This window comes from Pinus tabuliformis, chromosome 5_1 (genome assembly GCF_031772625.1).
Source record: "Pinus tabuliformis cultivar Carrire ecotype Pingquan chromosome 5_1, CPIR1, whole genome shotgun sequence".
NCBI classification, from domain to species: Eukaryota; Viridiplantae; Streptophyta; class Pinopsida; order Pinales; family Pinaceae; genus Pinus; species Pinus tabuliformis.
The window spans coordinates 710,062,995-710,090,527 of NC_142305.1; positions in this window are offsets into that span (position 1 = coordinate 710,062,995).

The window sequence follows — 27,533 nt, forward strand, 5'->3', positions numbered from 1 at the left end:
TATCTCACTGCTGTTGCATCCATGAAACTTTTTTGCACAGACGTTCACCCAACCAACAAAATACCTCACTCACATGCATGTTGATATGTTCGCTGAATCATTCATTCATGTTTTGCATGCACTGTTAATCACCTCGGCTATCACTTAGTGTCACCATACATTTACTGTCTTAGTTGCTTTCAGTTGCCCGTCGACGAGTCGGGCCAACCTTGGCCCAGACTTTGCCTTCATCAAGGTTGCATTACACAATTTGGGGAAGGAAGGCTCACCTTCATCAAGACCATGCGCATGTTAGCAGATGAGTTGGATGAAGGAGCCAAACCAATGCACTGGTTGCAACGGAGGTAAGAGCTCACTTCAGCAAGGTGTCACCATGAGGTGCATGCACACCATCACAGATGACCAAACTTCGCGTAAACTCACCACTTTCACCATCATAAGCATGTCAAAGATTTAGTCTCATACAGCGGACCGAGTGTCAGTGATGTCTTGCATGGATTTCTCAAGCCATGTTGTCTCACATGAGTACATGTGCATTGTAATGTTGAGTCATTTGACTCAGTTACGGAGAATCCACAGTAAGAACCATTTTCTGCCAACGTTTCAAATCCCAACCAGGATCCATCATCAAGACTACTTGAATGCTTGATAGAAGAAGAGCTTAATTGAGAGATTAAATAGTAATGAGGAGAGTAAATTGAGATGAATGTCGGCTTTCTTTTTTGAATAATAATTTTGATTAATTATTGATTTAAATTAATATAAATTATTATTATGTTGATCATTATCATAATTAAAATTAATATTAATTATTAATTAATTAATTATAATATTATTAATAATTAGTTAATTTTAACTTAATATAATAATTATTATTAGGTAACTGAGTCAAAAGAAATAAACCACAGAGGTCTTAAATCCAAAATGTTGAGTCATGTCAAGTGTAAGTCAAGTCTCAAGAGTTAGATGTAACAGTCATAGAGTAGGTGAAGAGTCATGAGGTTAGTTGAACTGTCACAAAGTGGAATGTTAAGGGTCACCCCACCCTTTCCTATAAATAGTCCCTCATAACTCATTGTATGGGCTTTTGGTCATCCAAGCTTTTACTAAGACTATCTTGAACAAGGCTTAGACAATATTGCAATGTGCCTTGGCTTCTCCACTGCACAGAGCTAGTACATCTCTTTGGAGGAGCAGGTAGATCTGGTTGTAACATTCCATTGTTGGGGATAGTAGGTTTACATGGATGTATTGTATGATTGTGACTTACACTTTTACACTTTTTTATATAATAAGAGCCAACACATTTTCATGCATATGTTGTTATTGTAATTGAACTACTTTGGTTACCTTAATGATATATGTTGTTTAACTTACGTACTTGTGTATGAACCGATTCACATGCAATTATATGAATCTTGTTATTAATGTGTTGATATGTTGTTAGTGTTGTCACCATCTGTGTCGACTGCTTTGTCAGACATCAGACAAACGTTTCACATGAACCTTGCTGTAAGAATTGTCGCACTCGTCTCAAACTGATCCATGAGTGTTGTACGTATTATCTTACCTTATATTATGTGACTGCCACATCTGAGTGGACTGCTCTGCTGGAAGCTGTGCATGTCCTTTTGTGTTGTGTGTTCCTAGCTGAGTTGGGACTAATTCATTTCAACCTGGAACTCACCTTCACCTCCTTCCCCCTTTGAAGTGTTAGAACCTCTCGTGCACCTTCCTTGACTCACTACATCAATGACACCCTTGCTATTGATAAAGTTATCTTACTTGCCTCTGTGCGACATCGCGAACAAGGCACTACCTTACGACCCACTATTGGGACTCCTACACCAAACAGTCTGAGGTCTAATTGGGACTTCTTACCAGGTATACCCCCTTAAGATGTTGGTGGGTCTAACACCATCAATAGGTCCATGTACCCAAAATGAATAAGATGTCTGTTCACACATCAATCGTAATGCATGGAAATGATTGATATAATTCCCTAGTGGTTTTCAAATATAATAAGATAAAGTACATGTTGTCACCTCATTGTTATAGACATTTTTGTGCCTTACAACTCTAAGCATGAAATGTCCATAAACCAAGGGCTCCTAATTCCCTAAAAGTGTTGTTCCAACCCCTAAAGGAACAAGGTCAACAAATTACAGCTTCTCCTAGAAGTTCTCCACCAGAAACTGCTCAGAATAAGTCAAATCAGGATCATTTCAGCTGCTCCACTAGCCAAGTGCGTTGCATAGCACCTAGATCCACTAGCTGGGTGCGTTGCAACACACCTAAATGCACTACCAGGGTGTGTTGAGCGGGAAATGACAAATGGCAGTGTCATTCCGCGAGGTGGAGAGACAATGGAAGCTTCCAGAATCTTCTCCAATGACACTTGCCTCACTGAATTCGACCAAGGATGAGTAAGAGGCTTTCAGTCTCCAAGTGGAAGCAAGAACTGACAGAGAGAAGCCACTAATCAATTCATGAGCTAACTCATCCTACTTGCATACATCTATATATGGATCCCTCATCCCAGAGATCCAGAGGCTGGAATTTTGCACATTGTAAGGAATTGCTGTTGGTTTTGAGACAGATATCAGAGAATTGGGTGATCTATGCTTTGTTGGGGGTGAAGAAGGGACTTCTTTGCTGGGAGGTTGATGCTGGGTCAGGAATCATCAGTTGTAACTCCTCCTGGATCTTCTTGTATATCAATAAAAACTATTTGAGTTTCTTCTCCATGTTTTTGTATCATTGATGCTTGTTACATTTGTATGGTTAACTTAAATATGATCCTAAGTTATTTATGAATATAAATCCATGTCTTTGTATAGTTTCCTTCTTCTGTGATCTTACAGGTACTTGGTGAAGCTGGGCAAGTAAGGGAGCAGGTAGCTGGAAGCTGTCAAAGAGGAGAGAGATTGAATCAAAGGACTAGCGCAAGACACAGGTTGGTTCTTCCTATCCCTCTTTGTTTAGTTCATAAAGGAGATACAAAAGTAGTTTTCTCTGTTTGTTTCTAAGGTAGCTGTCACACCTTAGTGGGATAGAGCAGTTCTAAATAGACACTTTTCCCGGTAACAAAATGGCGACTCCACTGGGGACGATTGTCTAATTAGTTTGCTTGTGTATCTCTTGCTGTTTATTTCATAAACTTATAAGTAGCAATCGAACTGCATTTGCCATAACAAATGCAAAGTAGACATCTGCTACTTCAATCCATTCACTGGATCTGTTTATGATTTGAACAGCTGGTTCATAGACTATCTGATTTCCCTTGTGATAGTTCTTAGACCCTCCTTGGATCTACCCCTGATTGTGCATTATTGATTGCTTTTACTCGGCCAAAAACCAAAGATTAAACTGCAAACTGTGACCCAGAACCTGGATAGAATTCTCGTTTCTGCCCCAGCGCAGGCACTGTGAAGAGGTTCTGCATTTCAACGCACTTCCTGAGAGGGAAACCTACGCTGCAATGCATTTTCTCTGTGTAACAGGTGCGCTGATCAGCCTAGCCCTGTGCAGCTGAGGTTCTTTACTTCATTCTTTCCAGTTTTGTCTCTGATTTTTGCAGCCTGTGATCAGTATATGACTGTTTCAAACCCCTTTTCCTTACTGATATTCCGACTCATTTGTACAAAAGAACTGTATATGTTTTTGTGTGTTTGTTGAGTCGTTTACAGTTTTCCATTGCAAAAGTATAACAGTCGTACTGTCGTCCTTTGATTTAGATCTGTCGCAAGTGTCGATTTTGATCATATAGGAGAAAGTTTATTTGCTGTTGATGGTCGATTATGCTTTTACTATTGCTTTTAGTTTGAATTTGTGACTTTCTAGTGTCAAAACAAGTATTTATTTCAAAATCATAAAGTGTCGTAATCATCTCTACCTTTTGATTTTGAAAAGAAGCTTGTTTGTGTTTGTCGCTTAGAAGCAAATTCAGATTTGTACATCAACTTTCTTTTTAGCATCAATACTAAGAAAGTGAAAAACAAATACATGCATGTGCATATGCATATAGACAGTCTGTTTGGCTTGATTTAGGAAAGTGCATTTACAGTGTGCTCTTTGCTCTTTGTGAAAAGATTGTGTCTTTCTTTTCCCCTAGTAGCTAGGATTTTCATTGCTGAAAAGAGATAAAAGTTTGTTTATCATCTTTAGATTGCATTTTAGGAATTACATCTACATCTCGTGGTGAACCCAAAAGGCAAACTTCATAAGTAAGATCAACTTAAAATAAATTCAATGAAACTAACAACACTTTGGAACTTAACGCACAACATTTAGAGGTCTAGGCTAGAGACGTATTCCGGCGTCATAAAGCCTGGTAACTGTTGTCCTCATTGATGGTTGGGTGATTCCTCCACTTTGAGACGATAAGTGCCAGTACAGACTTGAGCTCCCACGTACCGTCGAGTATATATTGGGAGACCCCTATAGGCTTAAATCCTTTATCCATAGGAAGCCGTGTCGGCCACCCTACTGATCGCAATGCACCGAACACAGCATTCGGGAAGATTGACTGCCGTACCGTAAAAAGTATTCTGCAGTTTTGCGATTGGTTTGGTACTCCCTCTACCTAGACCTCCAGAGAAGTCCCTTTCGTTCCTTTTCAGACTCTTTAACGGAAAAGGTCCATCTGAGCACTTGTCACTTCAGGCTCATTAAAAATCGAAGGAGACTGGAGTCATCTTTTGTTTTTTCTCGACTCTTAAAAACTGAAAAAACAAGTTGTGTCAAAGCGTGTTAAAATTTATTTTAAACAGAATATTCATACCCCTTTCCTACGTTGATCTTGGGTTGAGAAAATGGAGTCTACCAACCAAGGAATTCCCCTTGGTGGAAATCCTAGTCCCTTCTCCTCTTGGGGAGATGTTGGTGCACCCCATATGGCCACATTGTCGCTTCCGGGACTGACAATTGGCTTGCCAGTATGGCTCTTCTCAACCTCTATCGTTCAGAACACCACCATTCCTGAACAATCGAATCAGTAATTAGACGAGTCCAGAGTTGCCCACCATCCTTCTACTTCCTCTAATTCTTCCTCTCCTCCTTCCTCTTCGCTTGATGGAGCTGGTAAAGCTAAAAGCCGAGTTCCTAAGGAGAAGAAGGAAAAGAAGAAGAAAGAGAAGAAGAAAAAGGAGCCGAAGGCGAATGGGGGAAAACGAGTGTCGTCTAACGAAAATCCACACACTGCACCGACCAGGCCTAAATCGCCATGTGTAATTTGCAAAGGAGACCACTTTCACGGAGATTGTCCTTGCATCCCTCGGATGCTAAGGGACTGGTCTCCTCGTTTGCACAACTCGGTGTCGTCAACCTCTGATGATCATGTTGAAAGCACACCGTCAACTAGTGAAAGTGAAGCCCCAGGACAAAAAGGAAAAGCTAGATTTCCCTGTAAACTGTGCAAAGGCAATCATGCCGTCCACCGTTGTCCCTTCTTAGACGAGGCTAAAAGAGTTTTGGATGATCGTCCGGTTTCACCGTTACGACTTCCTCCTGGATATAAAAAACTCTTGCCAAGTCCGTCACTAGTTGAGAATCCGGCTGGCCCGCTCAGGTGGCCGGCTGAAGCAACTATCATTGAAGATAAACCAACAGAATCCATACCAGAGGAAAGTCAAAAGGTCGAGGCGGCAGTTGACCCGGTCTTGCCTTCAGAGGTTTCATCTTTAGATGATACAGTCACTGAAGAGAACAAGGATGACACCATCCAAATTCTCTTCATAAACACAGGTTTCGACGAACATGGGGGCAATTTACCCGTTCCTTTACCGTAGGAAGGAAGTTCGTCAGAGCCGTACCCGGCCGTCTATTCGGTCCCACCTCCAAGAAACCTAGTTGTCTCCTTCGACTGGAATCAACTAGGCAGACCCCGTTTACCAGCAAGCATACCATTCCGAATTATCGTTCAAATATATAGAATGGTCATGGCTGGTACCATCATAGATGAGGGGGCTTCTATGAGTATCCTTTCCTCAACTGCTTAGAAAGCGCTTGGTTTGCCATCGCTTTTGCCTGAGATGAGAAATATGACAGGCTTTGATAAAGGAACCAATCGACCTTTAGGGATCCTTCCCGATGTGCCCATAACATTGAGAAGGAATACAGTTCGCATGAACGTAATGGTAGTTCAAGGACCCTTGGATTATAACCTACTCCTTGGACGAGACTATATTTATTGCATGGAAGCAATTGTCTCCTCACTCTTTAGAGTAATGTGTTTTCCGCACGAAGGAAGAGTGGTCAAGCTCGTGGACCAACTTTCATTTCCCGGATCACGCATAGCAAATAGTCATATACCATCCCTAAATGGTCTTTTCACGGAAGAAATGTCTCGGTCTCCAGTCCGTCCTCTCGATGAGCGCGAGTAATTCGAAGGGATATGACTGAAACCCAGGGGGCATGCGTCATGGTCTGCTTCGGCAGGAAAACTTCGGGTATAGGGTAGGTTTCCGCGGGAGAATATGACTAGTCTGTACCCCGTCCGTGATTGGAAGAGGGGTTATTCTAGAATAAGATTCTCTTGTCAAAGTTATGTGAGTTGGCGGGCATCGTCACTCACCTTTGTTTATTTCGAGAAACATCGCCGAAGAAGTGTTTTGTTTACATCGTAAATAGAACAATCTTTGGGTAACCTGTAAGAGGTAGGCCTCTCTCGGTAAAACAAATGTTTTGGCAGAAAGAAGTAGAGGTAACTTTGAAACTCTGTTTTATACCTGGGGGCATGCAAACCTTTGGGAGTGCAAGCGAAGAGCGACTATTTATTTTTTTAAATTTATAGGACCTCTAACCCTTTAAACTCGTAGGATTGGTCGTTTCCTAACTTGCATAAAGAAAGGATGTGGAGCAACACTCGAAAAGTTGTCGTTTTTATATGAGACATTCTTATCATATGACTGGATAAATCGAGTAGTGTTACCGCAAGGTTCAAGCTCGTTAAAAAATAAACCCGCACCGAGCAAATGTTTCCACCCGCGTTTAGCTCGTTAAAAAATGAACTATCCCCTGGTAAATAACCACCGTGAATGTAGCATTTCAGCCATTAAAGCCTTGGTCGTGTTTGCACTGTCACCTCCACTTTTCCATTGGCCGATCATTCACCTCCATTTGATTGTTTACCCATTTTGAGGAACAACTGCGAAGAGTGATTTCAATAGCCATCCTTGTGACATTGCCGTGATTGGAAAATTCCAAACCTTACCTGGAATCAGCTGCTACCCATTTTATCACTCGTTCCTCGAAAGACGAGTCTTCTTTAAGCTCTTTTCTGACTCGTAAAATATGAAAAGATTGCCGAGTTCTGGCCTTCCAGCTCGTTAAAGTGACAGGAAGTGCTATCCCTCCTCTAGATTTTAATCTTTTTGGACCTGAGGGATTATTGCACAAAAAGATCGAGCGCTTGTTTTGTTCGGCTCGTTAAAACGATAAAAAATTCATCCCTTCTGTATTGTTTTATACTTTTTCAGACTTAAGGGATTAGATGACGAAAAAGGAATTTTGGAGTTACCTTTACTTACCTTTTCAGACTCTCTAAAAATGAAAAGGACCGAGTTATCTTCGTCATTAGACTCATTAAAAAGATTAATAGCGACAAACTTGTCTTTAGACGAGAACGAGTTTCACTATCGCTAGGCTCGTTAAAACATAGCGATGGGTTTGCCCGAAGGGCAAATTATAGAACAAGCATATGTTATCCTCCTCAAGCTTGACAAAAATAAAGAGGTACTGGTCAGCAATGACTGGGGAAAAATTGGGAAGAAAACTCAAAGAATCTTTATTAGTAGCAAGTCGCTCTTGAACATGACACTTCCACTCCGTGCCCGAGTCGGGTTGGGTTGTTTCATTCACCGGTCACATCGCCATGGTCTCGCCATACCATCCACATTTGGGGTTAATGCTACCAATCCATCACATAAGTGTCACCGACATGTTCAAGAGAAGTCATCCAGAAAGGCCACCTGTGTCCCGCCCACTACCATACATTATACTCCATTCTTTCATGACCGCCACCCTGAAGCATATATCATCAGATCGTTTTCACCTCCATCAAAATCATTTGCTCCGTTCCGTGTCATTGATGTGGGATTCATTAAGGCCCTCCTATGATGGATCACTTCTTGTCGACATCATCTCATTATCCAAGAAGTTGATCTAGGAACACCCCATTCAGTACTTTGAAGCTTGCATGCCTCAATGGCAAGTTTCTCACTTCCGGCGACAGGTTTACATCAATGACCTTCGACCGAAAGATTTTACGTGGTGTTCGACGCCAAGTCCTTTATTCACACCACGTGAATTGTACTGCAGTACCTTGAGGGTCATTATCATTATCGGTGATTCCTCTCGCGCTTGTTAACAGTTTACATCATTGACTGGTAATCAAGTGATGTCTTTCCATGTTCTACTTCAAAACATTTCTAACATGGATCGACTTGTACTTCGAGTGAAGATCGGACGAGATTGAAGACCTCGGATCTAGTTTCATCCATCCGGGCTGCGATATATGTTTAGGAAAATAAAGACATTGGAATGTACACCATTGCAGCACAGATAATCATCCTACCAAAAGGATGATGGCTCTATCAGAATCATGAGTCTACCATCAGACGATTGTCTGTCCTATGTACATGAAAATGAATTTATAAAGTTGAGCATGGGAATGCCCGCCTCAGCTAGATCATGAAAACAGTATGAAGATAATGTATTGTATTGTATCTTATTACAGGTCCCCTCCCTGCATTGAAAGAACTTCGGATACTCCTAATAAAGCATTTCACCCGATAAACGGCCTCATACTTTAGGGGGCAACTGTTATAGACATTTTTTTGCCTTACAGCTCTAAGCATGAAATGTCCATAAACCAAGGGCTCCTAAGTCCCTAAAAGTGTTGTTCCAACCCCTAAAGGAACAAGGTCAACAAATTACAGCTTCTCCCAGAAGTTCTCCACCAGAAACTGCTCAGAATAAGTCAAATCAGGATCATTTCAGCTGCTCCACTAGCTAAGTGCATTGCATAGCACCTAGATCCACTAGCTGGGTGCGTTGCAACGCACCTAAATGCACTACCAGGGTGTGTTGAGCAGGAAATGACAAATGGCAGTGTCATTCCGTGAGGTGGAGAGACAATGGAAGCTTCCAGAATCTTCTCCAATGACACTTGCCTCACTGAATTCGACCAAGGATGAGTAAGAGGCTTTCAGTCTCCAAGTGGAAGCAAGAACTGACAGAGAGAAGCCACTAATCAATTCATGAGCTGACTCATCCTCCTTGCATACATCTATATATGGATCCCTCATCCCAAAGATCCGGAGGCTGGAATTTTGCACATTGTAAGGAATTGTTGTTGGTTTTGAGACACATATCAGAGAATTGGGTGATCTATGCTTTGTTGGGGGTGAAGAAGGGACTTCTTTGCTGGGAGGTTGATGCTAGGTCAGGAATCATCGGTTGTAACTCCTCCTGGATCTTCTTGTATATCAATAAAAACTATTTGAGTTTCTTCTCCATGTTTTTGTATCATTGATGCTTGTTACATTTGTATGGTTAACTTAAATCTGATCCTAAGTTATTTATGAATATAAATCCATGTCTTTGTATAGTTTCCTTCTTCTGTGATCTTACAGGTACTTGGTGAAGCTGGGCAAGTAAGGGAGCAGGTAGCTGGAAGCTGTCAAAGAGGAGAGAGATTGAATCAAAGGACTAGCGCAAGACACAGGTTGGTTCTTCCTATCCCTCTTTGTTTATAGTTCATAAAGGAGATACAAAAGTAGTTTTCTCTGTTTGTTTCTAAGGTAGCTGTCACACCTTAGTGGGATAGAGCAGTTCTAAATAGACACCTTTCCCGGTAACACTCATACTTATATATCATCAAAAAATTATGTTGGGTATGACCCCATACTCAACAAAATTGACACCAAAAACTCTACCCTGTGAAAGTGGATTAGTTGCACTAGTCACTATATATTTTGTCAACAACTTGCACTCATTCTTGTGATGACCTTCTATCTAGAAAATGGTACACCACACTTCTTCTTGCTTCTCTTTCCCCTTAGTTAGGTCTTGTAGTTGAAGGGTCAGTTTTGTCAGTTGAGACTACACTTGTGCCATACCAGTATTGTCTCCATTCCCTATTAGAGAACCTTCCAACTTCAATGCGAGCTCCAATGCTTCTAATTGTGATTTGATTCATTACTATGTTAAGGTATCGTAATTTATGGAATAAACCCAACAATAAACCGCTATTTATGCTATGCATCTAAAATATCGAATGTCAAACCATCCTTCAAGATATTTAACCTATGGTCAAAATCCCATACCAATTCAATTAACCCTTGTTTAATCTCCTTTAGCTTCATAAAGCATTGAGAATCATAGCTTGGCTTCTCAAATTATCTAATTAGATCTTTCTTAATATCATTCAACATATTTTTCTATCCAGTTGGGGTCACACTCTTAAACTTGATATACCATGTGAATATGCAATCTCTGAAGGTAGCTTCCAACTGTGTATTGTTTGTTACCTTGTCCAAGACATACTTCTCTTTATATATGCCCTCACAAACAACCTCTTTTATAGCACCATGAAACATAGGCATCCTTATTTCTACACCTTCCATCATGCTCTATGTAGTAATCCCTAATGAAGTACTTCTACTCACACCTACTACACCACTAGACAACTACACGCTAGTTTGTGCACTCAACTAAACCTGAACACACTGCAACATTCCACGCTTGACCAAATCCATTGCTACTAGTACCTCCACTCTATTGACTATGATGACCTTCTACCATATTTTTAACAATGTGTTGACTACTTACGTGTATACTTTTAGAAGCATGTGGAGTCATGGCTTCAACACTAGGCATGGTCTAACTCCGCTATTCAAGGTTTAAAAACTTCATGTTGTGTGGACTAAGTTTCTCTTCTTCCTTTACTTCATTGGACATGGTACCATACTATGTTCCTTCATAGCTCTTATCACTTTCCCTGCTCCTTGTCTTCTAGTGGCCTTTCGTCACCTGTCTCCCTGGAAGGAATTGATGCTAACCAACCTCCTCCAGTGTCACTCCATGAGAACCTTCATCCACTCCTCAATGTGCCACCTTATAGCTATTCTACCTCCATCCTACCTCTTCACATTCACACCTGTAGTCTTGTACCTTCCTTCAATCTCCACTGCAACCTCCTAATTGTTTTTACATCTCCCCTTTTCTTAGACTAACCCATAGTTCTCACCCCTTTCCCCTTGGCATACAAGTGATTTAGCCACTCATGTTTTCTGACTACAAGGGAAGAAATTTGTGGTCATACAATAGAATTTTAATGGATAATGGTAGTGACCATATGATTTTTCCTCGCACGCCCTTCAAGAATTTCCTTTGTGTAGCACTATAGGATATTATCTCTTCTACGACAAATTCAATAATATAACCTTCAAGCACATACTGAAACCATAAATCGACAACATGTGAGATATTATTACTTACCACTTGCAATAGGCACACCTCCTTAAGAGTCCATTATCTTGGTCAATCATGGCGGTAAGTTATATTATTATCTTTCAGCTGCTAAACCCAATCTGTAAGAATATTTGGGAACTCTGCAAAGAAATTTTCATGAATTTCAGTAAACACATATTTCTACAACCATTTCTCATTTCTTGATATCCTACCTCTGATTTTTATTGTTGTAAATTCATCCTCCTTCTACTTAAACTATCGCGTAATTTCTTCCTTGGTGGGATTCCATGGTTTTCACATGTCTATCATAGAATAATCTCATCATACAATGATCCAAGTCCTGAAAATGGATTCATTTGTTGGCATGTGGGGATATACAAGATCATGGCTTTGTTGTAGAATTTGGCCAACAAACCCACTAAGTGTTGACCCTTTTGGCATGACCCACAAAGTGGATGAAGTCTCACCTGAGGTGCTATGGGGGACTATAGGAACCAAGTGTTGATGGTGCTGGAAATACATCAAACAAGTTGGCATCCTCAATGTGAAATCCAAATTATAAACCATAAATATGGTCGGTTTTCATTGTCCTTAGGAATTTTCCTTGGTTGCCATTATTAACATAAGAATTTATACAAACATTCTTTGTAAAAAGCAAGTAAACTAACATTGTGAGGCATATAATTGTAATGTACATAAGGTACTTTCATGGCAAGTAGGAAGAGAGCGAGCCTATAGAAGAAACATAATATTACTATCCTAAAAGAGACACACAAAACCATAAGAGGATTGCTAGTTAACCTGCAAAGTATTTCACAACATAACCACAATCATAAAACCAAATATAACACACCTTCAACAAGATAAGTACCAAATCCACCAAAATAGTTTAATTGATTTGAACTTAAATAGGAATGAAACAAATTATAGATATAACCATAAATACAAATGTGCAGAAGAAATAACACCTCATGTTATTAATATCAAATACTGAAATATGCTTACAAATAGAATGGAAATAAGGCTAGCTCGAGAGATGTTATCTTATCTCTGAGAAGAGATGTGGTGGCTAGATGCATCTAAAATTTGTTATAATGAGGCTCAAGGGCCTATTTATTATTGAATTATAAGGGAAAACCATAAACAACCAAAACCCTAACCCTGGGATATGGAACACCAAGAGTTTGTGGGTCCCGTTGGGGTTAGTTGGGCAGCCAACTTAGCGGGGTCATAACTTGGTCATATTATCTCTGTTAGAAATATATATTTGAGTGCTACATGATTTGTGGAAACCCCTTTCTTATGGCTATGGGCTTGATGCGAACCTCAAAAAAATGCCGTTTAGGGGGTCAAAGCTACTCCAAAATTTCAGGACCCGAAAAACTGATAAAAATAGTAAATGCTATAATAAACAAGGAAACAGATGAAACCAACTAGAGTTCTAGGTGGAATAGAAGGTGGCCACCAATATCCACCTAGATTATTTCCCCCTCCTTAGGAATCAGTGGTCCCCATTGCGTGGAAAGCCTCCATGAGGTGAGGAAATTTCTGTTGCACTTGGTCCCTAGTGAACGACTTGCCCTAGTGAAGGAGTTGGCCAACTTTGACAACTCAATATATATGGATCCTCTGTTGGTGAGTGTTCTTGATCTGTGAGTCCATGATCTAATCATTTTTTTCCTATTACATGCAGTCTAGGTTTAACTCTGTTGGTGTGAGTTGTTCTGCAATGTCAGATGTGTCCAACAATGGTTGAAAGTATGGTCGAAGGCAGTCTACATTGAACATTGCGTGAAAAAAAAGGAAGGGTGGAATTTTGAGCTTGAAGGAATTGTCCCCTACAGCCTTGATGATGGTGTATGGCCCATATCGGAGCAGGTGAAGTTTTAGGTGGGGTCTAGCGAGGCGCTCCTTCTGTAAATGTAGCCAAAATTTGTTGCCCACCTGGAACATGTGTGACACTCGATGTTGATCATGGTGGTTCTTGTAATTAGCATTGGCTCTATCCAGTAAATCATGGACCTTTTGGAAAATGTGTTGAATGTGCTCAATGAAGATGTTAGACTTGTCGACTCTAGAATAGACGTGAGTCGAATCTACCTGAGTGGTTGTAAATGGTATGGTCACATCAATGGGACATAATGGTTGAAATCCTAGGCCTATCTGAAAGGGGTTGTGGCCTGTTGAGCTATGGAGAGCTATGTTGTATTTGTGTTGGAAACAGGGGAGGCTTTCATCCCATGTGCGTGGATGCTTCGATTTATACATATGCAGAATGTGCGTGATCATATTGTTGATGACCTCTATTTGGCCATCAGTTTGGGGGTGGAAAGTCGTGGAACTAGTAAGTTTGGTATCCAGCATCGACCAGAGACTTGAAAAAAATTCACTTAGGAATATGTTCTCCTGATCTCAGATAATGGACTGTGGTATCCCAAAGTTTACCCACACTCGCTCAAAAAAGAGCTTAGTATTGGCCTCTGCTATGGTACTCTTCTTTCAGGCCACCATAATGGCCATCTTATGGAATTTTTTGATGACCACGAAATCACATTCATTTCCATGCTTAGTAGAAGGAAGGTCCGACATGTAATCCAAAAATATGGATTCCCAAGGTCGACTAGGAGTACGAAAAGGAGTATATAGGCCTTGCTTCTTGATGGTTTGTTTAAACAATGGCATAGTTAGTTCAGGATCGAATGTATTTCCCAACATCCTGATGAAGGTTCGACCAATAAAAATACTTTTGCAGTACTACCACTATTTTATCTACTCTGAAATTTCCAATGACCTGACTGTAGTGCGCCTCCTAAATAATCTTGGCATGCTCACTTAAAGGAACACAGATATGGCCTAGGTGGCATAACAATGTATCCTGGAGGTGAAAATTTGGAACTTCCATACCTTCCAGGAGTGTCTGGTATGTGCTCCCAAACTCTGGATCGCTCTTGTAAAAATGCGGCCACCCCGACGTCTCATGCCCACATGAGTCAAGCACAGTGATCAGTGCCATGACTAGTGGTCGGTTGAGGTAGTATGCAACATAATTGGTGATGCCCTTCTTGTACTTAATGTTCAATGGGAATTGTTGTAGCTCTAATGGCGATCATTCTGCAACTTGCCTTGTGCCTGTATGAACTACAAGGGTGGGTGATTTGTGTGGATGATCATTTCCTTCCCCAGAATGTAATGCTTCCATTGATGGCAAGCCTGCACAGTGGAATACATTTCTTTGTCATAGGCGGGATACTTTTGAACTATAGATGAAAGTGACTCACTGTGATAAGCCACTGGACACCCCTACTAAGTAAGAACTGCACCAATAGCATAGTCGAAGTCATCTTTCTCAATCTCAAATGGTTACTATAAGTCTGGTAATGTGAGTGCTAGTGCAGATTAGAGGCAATGCTTCAACTCAAAAAATGCCTTCTTTTGGTTTTCAGACCAAAAGAAATTTTCTTTCGCTCCATCCCAACATGAACCTCCACTAGAAATTCAGAAGACCCAGAAAGTTGTAGAGCTCTATTAGAGTGGTTGGGGCTAGCCAATCCCAAATGACTTGTATCTTAGCTAGGTCCACATGCATGCCCTGCTCATTAATGACGTACCTCAGATATTGAACCTGGGTCATGCCAAAAGTTAATTTCTCCAAATTTGCACACACATTGTGTCGTCGTAGGGTTTGGAGGACTTGTCGAATATGGGGGAGGTGCTCTTCCCTAATCTAGCTGAAGATCAATATGTCATCTAAATACACCGCCACGAATGCATTGGTTAAGGGTCGCAAGATGTCATCCATAAATCTCATGAAGGTTGCAGGGGAATTCTTCAACCATAAAGGCATGACCAACCATTCGAAATGGCCCTCCTTGGATTTGAAGGCAGTCTTCTACACATAGGAAGGTTCGATAGGAACCTAGTGATAACCAGACTTAAAATCAATCTTGCTTAAATATTTGGCCCCATTGAGCTAGTCTAGGAGGTCATCAATCCATGGGATTGGGTACCTATTCCGTATAGTGATCTTTTTTCAGTGCCCAATAATCAATACATAGTCTCAAGGTCCCATCCTTCTTATGTAACTATACAATCGAGCTCCCACAGGGTGATGAGCTTGGCTTGATGTACCCTTTCTGCAACAACTCCTGAATCTGCCTCTTGATCTCATCGTTTTCGAGAACATAGCATCGATAGATCGGTCCATTGGGAAGCGGCATGCCCAGGGTCTAATCGATGGAGTGCTTGACTTGACAGTGGAGAGGTACCCCTGTAGGTGAGGAGAAAATGTCCATCTGCTGCTACTTTGTGGAGGAGCCCTGTCTAGAAGTCATGGCCACAATATTCCTCTTTCCCTGAGGGTGGATCATAAGGAAAAAAGAAAAATCTTGGTCTGTGAAATGATCTTACTACATTGCTTTGCAGTGATAAAAGAGATGGTGGTAGACGGGGCTACCTCTGGTATCCTGTACAACTTATTTCCCAAAGTAATAATCACGAAGCAAGGTCTAGAGTCATATACAACATGTTGCTTCCATAAGTATGATTTTCCTAATAATACATCACAAACTTCAAGAGGGGAAACATCACACAGTACCTCATCCATGAAGGGCTTGATGTTGTAGGGAAGGCGACACTTCTAGCTAACACTGAGATCTCGTCCTTCATGAAGCCACCCGATGGTGTACAACTGCAGATGTGTTGTAGTGGATAGGCCCAACCACTTCATGACCTCTACTTAAATGAGGTTCTTTTGGTTCCCTCTTTCAAAAATGAACTACAATGGAGAACCCTTCACCCACATATGTGAGTGGAAGAGGTGTTTCCCCTCCTCTCGATATTCAAGCTCATTCTTCTCGATCTTAGTTGTGGCCACAGTGGAACTGGGCTCTGCATCAATTATCTACTTCCATTTCTCATTCCCCTTGTTAAGCTCTAACTCAAAGTCAGAACATGCACTCAATTCAAAAGCCTTATGATTGACCACTAGTGACTTCTTGGCCCAACACTCACTTGCATTGTGAGTGGAGCCCTTATGGAACTCACACCATTTTCTTGTGTCCTTCTTTGTCTTCATGGTGTTGTTCTTTACTTATGGCTTTAGTGGGTTATCTTGGGTCACTCTGCCTTGGCTTTGTCCTTTTCTCCGAGGTTTGGGAGCACCTTTACCTTGCTTTGGATTCAAAGATCCAAAGTCTCACTTCTACTGTTAAACTTCTGCTCAATCTTGACAGTGTATCGGTATGCCGTGCAACACAAGGAGATGTCCAGGAACTCCATCTTGTGTTGGATGTACCTATGCAGGCAGTTGCAATACTTGAGTACCAAATTTCACTAAGAATCCTTGATACCCAACTTTGTGTGAAGGGTATGGAAAACATTGGTAAACTCTGGCATGTCTTGGTCCCTTCCCTACTGTAGCGTGGTCCAGTTTATGTATTTATCCTCATATCTACCGACATGGTAGTACTTCTCCTTGATGGCATCCTGAAATAAATTTCAAGTGGGTGCAACTAAAAATAGTGAAGGTGTGCTTTTTTCCTTCTTCTCACAGTAGGTCCCCCACCAGTCCTTGACATGGGGGGTGGCTTTGAGAAGTGCAAAAGTAATTCTTTCCTAGCTGGAAAAATCATGAACATAAAAATATCCTTCTAGTATATTTAACCATTTATCTATGAATTCCTTATCTATATAACCTTCAAATATGGGGATGTCAAAGTTAACTTGTACCTTAAAGGGTGTGGTGCTTCCTGAGTAGCTGCTGGAAGAAGATGTGTCACCCTTGGGTAGGCACTGAAGGATATGTGCAAAGTTTTCCATCATCGCGTTCCTCTATTTCTCGAGGGTTTCTTCAAGAAAGATTTTGAAAGGATCTCTTGCCCCCTTGTATTTCTTCTCTTCTGCCATGGGAGGCATCAGGATTTATGAGGTTGGTCTTGCAAAGGTTTAACTAGTTCGAGCCCTAACTCCTTGTATCCCGACCTCATTGGGGACATGTATAGAAAAATAGCGAAAGAGAAGATAGCTTTGATACCACTAATATGAACTTAAATAGGAACACAACAAATTATAGATATAACCATAAATACAAATATGCAGCAGAAATGACACTTCATGTCATTAATCTCAAATACTAAAATATTCTTACAAACAAAATGTTAATAAGACTATCTCAGGAAATGGTGGTTTATCTCTGAGAAAATATATGGCGGTTACATGACTCTGAACAATATTACAATGAGGCTAAATGACCTATTTATTATCGAACAACAAGTGAAAACCCTAAACAACTAAAACCCTAACCCCAGGAGATGGAACACCAAGAGTTTGTGGGCCCTATTGGGGTTAGTTGGGTAGCTAACTTTCCGTGGTCATAACTTGTTCATATAATCTCTATTTGGCATGTACAATACCTTATTGAAAAGATATCTCCAAGTACTAGAGGATTTGTGACAGGGCTTTGGGCCTTCTGCGGATCTCAAAAAGGCTTCGTTTAGGGGGTCAAAACTTCTCCAGAATTTCAAGACCCAAAAACCTACTAAAAATAGTAAATGCTGCAATAAACAATGAAACTGATGAAACCAACTAAAGGTCTAGGTGGAATAGGGAGGTGGCCACCAATATCCACCTAGATCATCAATTTCCTTAATAAATGTGAACAAAGATATAATGAAAAGATCTAAAGAATAGTCTTACGACATTAACGATACATAAATGAAAATGTGTTGGATCATTGATATTCTTATATTAAGTGGAAGTACTAAGATATACAAATATAATATTGCCACACTAGCCCCAATAGTGGAACATTAAGGCACCACTTGCTCCTCCGAAGAAATATCTTCTTTGTTATGCCAATGCTAGAGAAGCCAAGGACAAAAGTTCAAGTTCCAAAAGTCCTTTGCTTGAGTTATGAGGGTGTCTTTATAACAAATGAGGTGACTCTCCACCGCCAATGTGTCTCTTGACCTCCCTCATGAATCTTGAGCTTCTACAATGAATTTTCAAATTCTTACATGACCTTTGAGCTTCTATATGACTTTAGAACTCAATAGTGACTCTTCATATTCCATGTGGGACCCTTGTTCTTCCACATATTACATTTTCTCATTTGGTAAATTACACCATTACATTCCACAAATTACGTGGCATGACATTCTAACGCATGTGACTCTTTAGATGACTCTTGACAATGATGACATGGAACTTTATGATTATGTGGCATTGCGAAGATTCTCCTCTTGTTTCATTCTTTGGATATTCATGATGGATCTTACATGTGATTTATATTCATCCTCTGGTCAGTTGATTGATATGGAGTCTTCATGCAATATTGATATTTGATGTTTTGTCAAAATCTAGTGTCTATTCATCTTCTTACTCGATGACTTCTTCATGGTTCCAGCTTCACAAGTGTCTTTCAACATAATATCTTTTCTTTCCTCTTCAACTATCATGCTATTAGGTTAAGATATAGTACCTGCAAGTAAAATCCATGCGTGACAAGATGAAATCAATATGAAAATCTCCTAGCCTCACTTGCTTCCTGAAAACCACTAGTTGACTTAGAACTAGGTACCGTACCTGGAGGAAAGCTCAAGGATTATGTAGTGCATAGTTATAGAGGCTAGGAGTGTGGGATTGAGGCTTGAGATTATGAACTACACAGTTATAAAAGCCTCAGTAGGACGACTGGATAGTTGGGGATATCAGTGAGGTAGGATTGAGCCATGATACTGCACAATGATTAGTTCAAGAGAGAGGGGTAGTGGATTACGCAGTTGTGTAGCTTAGAAAGGAAGGAAGATAGTTTGTTGCTTGAGATTATGAAATACGTAGTTCTGAAGGCCTAGGAAAGACGATTGCATAGTTGAGGAGCTCAGTGATGTAGTATTGAGCATTGAATTTGGCTAATGTTCAATACAAGAGAGAGAGAGGCCTAGGGATTTCATAATTTCACAACTCAGGGAGGTAAGGAGATAGGTTGAGGTTTCCCACTATGCAATGTGTAGAAGGAAACTTACTGGAAGGATAAATTATGTAGTTGTGGATGTCAAGAGGGAAATTTTATCCACTAAGACTACAAAATTCATAGTCCTTTGGGGTAAGAAATGTGCATTTCATATTTCCATGAGGCAAGGGGGGAGCTTGAGCCTTGCTACTGCACAATGTGTAGTTTAGGGAGGCTGAGTTGGGTTAAGTTGGTTGAGCAAAAATATTTTCAGGATTTGACTAAGTACGGGATCAATAAGGTATAAGTGATACCTGGATTGGACTTATGAATGATCACACAAACTTAGAACAATTGATGACACAACAATACACAAGAGCAACATGATCCCATCAATGCGACAACAATGCAACAACCTTCTCCAGGTGCAACACTTAGGGTACACTTTGCAACGAAATTGACAACACTTGCATGAAAATGCTCAATACTTGGGGAATATGTCTAATGTATTTCATTATGATGAATAGGACATAGTAGCGTAGGAGAGTGCATCAAAATTTCACTTTAATAATGTACAATGGACTCCCTTAGACTAGGTGAAACACTTAAGATACACTTTGCGACAACAGTGACGACACTAGTGCAATAGTGCACAAAAAATTGGGAATGAGTCTAATGCATGTCTATATGATAGATAGGACCCATTGGTACCAAAATTTCCTCTCGCAATGAATTAGAAATCTACATTTACAATGTGTAACACTTCCCATGCCAAAAGATGACACTTGCAATAGTAAGAGAAAAGAGGAAACGACACTTGCAAATGTGAATGAAGTTGAAAGTGAATCATGCCAGCATGAAGATAACATAGAAACAACACTTATTAAGTTGAAAATAATCGAATGCAACAGTTCTAAACATGAAAGCAACACTTTTGAAAGTAAACATGCACAAAACCGATTGTTGGAAAAAGTTACCGAAATATAATTGCAGTCACAACCAAAAGTGATAGACTAACAATTAATGTGTGCATTGACTATCAACATAGGCTGAAAATTGCACAAGAACTTCCTTGATAGACTATGATATTCCTGTTTAAGCTTGCATACAAGAATGTGCTCATGAACTTATTATGGATTGAACATGTGTGAGCAAGTGAGTTCGACACTTAGAAACCATGAAGAAGACTCAAAACACATATCAATATATTAATTGATCATGTAGTGAATATGGAACAAAAGATCAAAAGATCCTCAATAGGCTCCAAAATCCATGTGTAGGGAAATTTTTGGAGGGTTTTGTTCACAGTCTCAACACTTGGCAACACACTGGTAGAACTCCAGCTTCTCTGTTCAAGTTTTATCCTTAAGTAGAATGTATCAGTCTCTTAGGAAGTATTCATTCATCACTTGGATTACCTTGGATCCCCGAATTGACCCAGTTGTGGATATAATCCCCCCTATTCCTTTTCTCATTTAAACATATTCAAAAATGTTTCCAAATCACAATTGTTTCGATTTAGGAGAAGGGTCATATAAAATTGTGATTTTAAGATAATTAGATTCTTAGTTTTCTTCTCTAGTGTTTCTCCACTACCAGTAGGCCTAGAATGTACTCTGACGGAGTTGTTGGAAATAATACTGAGAGGGTGGTGAATCAATATTATCAGATCAATAATTTTATTTCCCAAACAAACTTGTATATGCTACTTCAGTGAAGTGAACTAGCGTGTACATGCGACTGTGCTTAAAGAAACAAACGTATATGCAGAGAACTTGTGATTTAGATAGTTTATCATGTGCTGAACTTAAACCAATATATCAGAGATTTATTAGATAGTGCAGTAGAATCATAATAAAGCATCACACATAAGCAACACACATGAACACCAAGATTTAAGGTGGAAACATAATGTGGGTAAAAACCACCTACTGTTGTCACCTCTGTCTTCTTTTAATAATAAGAAACTTTGTTTACAATCTTGTATTGGTGCAGACTCATACCAATACGTAGGCTTCTACCTGTAGAAGGTTACAACCTTCTCTTGTTTTCCAGCTTCTACTGGAAGGGAGCTACAACCCCCTAGCTCTTGTACTAGCCAATATGTTTACAAGTACGTAGGTGCCAGCCTACAAAAAACTCCACTCTTCCACCAGGGACCACGTTTCATGAATTTTCAGACTGGATACTCCTAAATCACAACACCACAAGCTGAAGGCCACATTTCATCAAATTTTCAATCAATACACTAGAACATTGTGCTGAACCCATAACCCTGCATCATCATCTAGAACTAGTTGTAACCTCAAAAATCATGTATTAGAGTGTATACGCTACTTGATTGAAACCAACCTGCGTGTATACACTACTTCCTTTAATCCAACCTGTGTATATCTCTAAAGATACTGAATCATAAACTTCTGAACAACAGACTGTACCAATCAGTGACATTCTGAAGATCGACTTTCATATTACAGAGTTCAAAATAGATAGCAGCAAGGATCACCCTTCATTATCAATCAATCAATCAATCAAACTCAATTTCCTTATAAAATAGTTCTACATTTAGCTCTAAGAGGACTTCATTGACAGACAGTAGTAAAACAATATAATTTGATCAGATAGATCAGTCAGATCTGAACAGAAGTTTTTCTTTTTGTATACGCTACTTGAAAGATTCAAACCTATGTATACATGCACTTTGTCCAAGATGAACCTGCGTACAGATCTGAAAATTTTGACTCAGAACTTTGCTACAGTTTCAAACTTCAAACAAACACAGATCATGATAGATAACAAGTAGAATAGGTGCAAAACATCATATTTGGTCTCAACCAATATCAGATCATTCAAGAATAAGTCATTTCAAGTCTCATGATTCCTGATCCAATGTTGAACTCAAGGTGCACATGAAAATTTCAGATCTAGTCCCAGACATAACCCTACAACATAATATATACTTCAAATAGAAGTATTCCTTAGAATCTCATTGCTTGCACACTTTGGCCTAATAATATTCTCCTCCTTATATACTCTTAGGCCTTTCTCAATACCTTGGACCAAAACCACTTACAACCAATACCTTGGACCCAATACCTAGGGTCAATACCTTGGACCAAATGCCTCAAACCAATTACCTTGGACCAAAATACCTTGGATCAAATACCTTGGACCAAAGTCTTGGTTTTCCAACATGTATGCACTTGTCCTCCTGGGAAAGTGCATGTATACATTATACGCCACTTTTTTTCTGTTAAACCGTGTGTATACGCACCTTGGACAAAGTGAACCAGCATATACCTCTCTTTCTTCATTCTTTGGAGTCTACTCTGTAATCCTTTGTTGTTGACCTACTGCACTATGAACTTTGAGTTGCCATCAAGGACAACACAGGTATCATAATGCCAAGAATCTCCCCCTCTGGACTTGATGGCAACAACAACACCAAGACACTCTCCCCCTTTGACATTAAGGGCAAAGGGCAAACCAAGATATTCTCTCCCCTATGTTGTTCATGCTCCCCCTAATACATGCTAAATTGTCTGATTGAGCTCCCCTTTGTACATGCTGAGAAGCACTGAAACCGTTCATGCTCCCCCTGAGCACAAGCAGAGTTTGCAAAAATATTCTCCAAAAGAGTACCATGACTCTATAACTCAACTTTCCGAGTTTGACCTTCCTATCACCAATGACTCATACATACATTCATCTCCCAATCAAGTGGGGATATACCAATTGTTTATACATGACAGAAATATAATTACAGAATCCATCTTATGCAAAGTGGGGATACAAATTACATCATTTGTCCAATAGGACTCATTCAAATGTATGAGAATACATATCACACCCTACACTATTACATGACTTAAGCAAAAAAAGGAATAAATATCTGAAGCCATAGCTGGACTCAGCAACCATAATGCCAACAATGCAGAATGCGAGTGAAGGTTAATGCTCCCCCTGAACCTGTGCTACTTGTGCATTGTTAACAAGTCAATGATCAAGGCATCTTTGTTAGTTAGATAAAAATTAATGAATAGAGCATATCAATAGACTGTGATGATCAACATCAGACAAAGCACCCATATCAAAGCCTGCCCCACCATTTTTCTTGTCTGAAAAAACATATACACTCCTTGCCCCACAGAAAACCACGTGTGTACGTGACTCAACTTCATGAAACATGCATATAATAACCTTTCTCTGAAAAAATAGATTTAATAGCAGGATGATGCAGAAACTACTCCCAACTTCTGTCTGAGATATTCAAATGTTTCTCTGGGCAGTGGTTTAATGAATATATCAGCAACCTTTTCTTTAGAGGGAACATACTCCAATTTGAATTTTTGTTCAAGCACTTGTTCATGTAGAAAATGGTATTTGATGGGTATGTGCTTGGCCTTGGAGTGCATGACTGGATTCTTTGAAATACTGGCGGCACTTGTATTATCACATGGAATGGATATGGGTGGAGTATATGTGATCTAAATGTCTTGCAAGGTTGACATCATCCAAAGTAGTTGTGTGTAGCAAGATGCAACAGCCACATATTCTGCTTCAGCTGTAGATAAAGCAATTGAACTTTGTTTCTTATTGAACCAAGACACTAACCTGGAACCCATATAGAATGCACCACAACAAGTGCTTTTTCTGTCATCAACACTTCCTGCCCAATCTGCATCTGTATATGCATGAAGAGTAAGATCTGCATCTCTAGGATACCATAGACCAAAGTCTTGAGTTCCTTGAAGATATTTGAAAATTATTTTGACTATCTGAAGGTGTCATTCCTTTGGATTTACTTGGAATCTTCTAAATATTCCTACTACATGCGTGATGTCAGGTCAGGTACCTGTTAGATAAAGCAGACTGACAATCATGGATCTGTAAGTTGGTTGATGTATTGTTGTTGATTCATCATTTGAGCTGAGACTGCATCCTGTTACCATTGGGGTACATACAAGTTTAGAATCTTCCATTCTGTACCTTTTCAAGATCTGTTTGAGATATTTGGTTTGTGAAAGAAAAATACCATCTTTATTTTGTTAAACTTGTAGACCAAGAAAATAGGTAAGTTCACCAAGCAAGGACATTTCAAATTCTTGTTGCATTACTGAAGCAAAATTTTGACTCATGGATTCTTCATTGCTACCAAAAATGATATCATCAACATAAACAATAATAATTAGCAATTTATCAGTTTCAATCTTTGTATATAGATTGCTATCTGCTGAACCTTTTGTAAAACCTTGTTGGTGTAGATATTTGTCAAGGTGGTAATACCAGGCCCTTGGAGCCTGTTTCAGACCATAGAGGGCCTTTTTGAGTCTTCATACAAGTTTTGCATCATTTCTAAGAATGAATCCTTCTGGTTTTTCAATATAAACTTCTTCTTCTAAATCTCCATTTAGGAAGGCTGATTTTACATCCATTTGGTATACTTTAAATTTCTTAAATCTAGGAAGAGCAAGAAACATCCTTATGGCTTCAAGTCTGGCAACAGGTTGAAAAGTTTCTTCAAAATCTATACCTTCTTGTTGAGCATACCCTTTACAAACAAGTCTAACCTTATTTCTAATGTCTTCTCCATTTTCATTTAGCTTGTTTTTGAATATCCATTTAGTTCCTATAATATTTTTATCATGAGGTCCAGGAACTAATTCCCAAGTATCATTTTTTTCAATTTTCTCAAGTTCTTCATCCATGGCCTTAACCCAACATTCATCTTTGCATGCTTATTTTACATTTTGAGGCTCGGTGGAGGATAGTAATGCTAGATAGCTTGAGGTCCCTGTAATAGTTCTTCTTGTCTGTACACCTGCGTCTTTTTCCCCTAAAATTTGAGTTTCTGGACGATTTTTCTAAACATACTTGGACGGAGTCTTTTCTTCTACCTGTTAGCCTCCTATACCAATAGGGTCTCATATTTCATGATTGACAGTGGAAATGCCAAAAATGATCATCTTTGATGAAACGAAGGTTCCATTTTTGTGAACAAAGCAAAAGGTTAAAAAATGTAAAGAGGGTATGCCTTAAAAGAATAATCAAAAGGAAAGAAAATGATTTGGTCAAAAGAAAAAAGAATTGAGATGAACCCCAAACAAAGACCAGGAAAGTGGCCAATCAAAATGCCACTGCTATCTTGAGGTATGGCTCAACAGTTCAAGTTGGGCCATGCCATGTTTTGAATTGCTTGTTTTAGAATAGGTAATGAGTACCTATTCAAACAGTTTGAGCTTGACAGATGATTAGTTGATAGAGAAATAAAGGAGCCCACTAGCTTAATCTGGGCCCTTGGAAGATATAAGGGTAGATTTAGATAGGAGGGCAGCAAAAAGAAAAGAGCATATGAGGGTTTGCAAGTCTAAGTGCACCCTCCCTGAAGAAACAAAAAATGCTAGGAAATAAGATGGGTAGGTAGTGAGGTTGCAAAAGCATATCTTCTCTTATATTGTTGACCTGAGCAAAGGAAATACATGGTGGCCATTATAGATCTTCCTATTCAGCATTTTGTGGAAGCAGAGTGAAGCATGTCTAATTTCCCAACCATTCCCTATCAAACTTCTTTCTAACATCCCACTATCATCTTTGTTCACATAAGAAAACAAACTCATTTGCTGATTCTTGTTATATAAAAGAGCCACATTTCTTGTGTAAAAATCTTTTCATTTTGATCTACTCTCAAAACTAAGTTTGTTCCCTAACAACTTAGTGTTTACTACCTATCATCTATAACTCCCTCCCATATTAACTACTAACCACATTATTACTTAATTCCCTATATTCCCCTTTTCCCTATTATTATATCATGATTGTGTATAAAAAGCCCCAAAAATATGTATATACCCCTTCCCCTAGGCAATATAGCCTTATAGTTCCAAAAGGCCAGAGCGCAAGGAAATTGAAGCGCAAAGGGAAAAATACCGCCAAAAACAAAGTCTCGGGATTAAACCAAGATCTGCTTGGTTTAACAGCCCCAACCCCCTTTTGCGAACAAACATTAATTAACCCATTTGGCTTATAAACCATTACAAAACCCGAATTTCATTGATATCCAAAGTTCCGCCCAAGCGCGCCTTTCCATAAAAATTAATTTTTTACTATCTGCACCCGGCCATATCCACCCATCACTTCTGCAGCCCATCGACCGTCGGATCTGGGCCCTCCCATCCGACGGCTCACAGCAATTTCGGACCGCCTGCAATGCCCGGACGATAGCGCCCGAAATCTGTCAGAGCATGACGTCAGGGCTCAGACGCGTGTCGTTCCCAGGTCGTATCGGGCGGCCTCCTGCCAAAACCGCTCCCGTACCATAAGCGGTCTGATGGAACCGCTTACCGCTTTGGTAATTCCACCACACGTCACCTCATGCGTCACCCTTACGTCACTGCCGCCTCAGCGCTACGTTGCCACCCCATCCGCCATCGCTCCGAGCTGTCTGCCATGTCACCTGTCCACGTGGGGTCGCCCACCGGCCGCCACGTCATCATTCCGTACCCGACCCCACCCATGACGTCATCCGACAAAAACGCGCCAAAAGCCAAATTTTCACTATTTTGCCTGAAAAACCCGTTTTTTGCGTTATTTGCAATTTTCACTCACTGTACTCCTGCATGAGCGAGTACGTCGTTTACCTGCCAACTTTGAAGACTGCTTCTGGCTGCCGACGCCCGAATTCACCTGCATTTCCGCCATTGTGCCAAGTATACCATGTATTTATTAGTTTCCCCCCACCGCGCCTAGTTTTTACATAATTCACTGAAGAAACTAAGAAAAAGGAGAAAGAACAGTAAAAACCAGAAATCCTTATGAACCATTGGTCTTTCTCCACACTGTAAGCCTAATTTCACTCACAGAAGTCCCCATTGTGCAGAATTTCCACAAATTCACAGTTTGTTTACGCATTCTCAAATTCAAACCTCTGCTACACAAATTCACCGAGAAAGTGACTCTCAAATCCCAGCATTTGCTCCTTGAGTTTATCCTAGGAGCATTTTGACTCATTATCACCCAAATTTTGCCTCTTCTCCTCTGCAAATTGCCCTGCTCCTGCAAAATCCACTACTCTACATTGCTGTGCCCAAGGAAAACTTCAAATACAATCCCA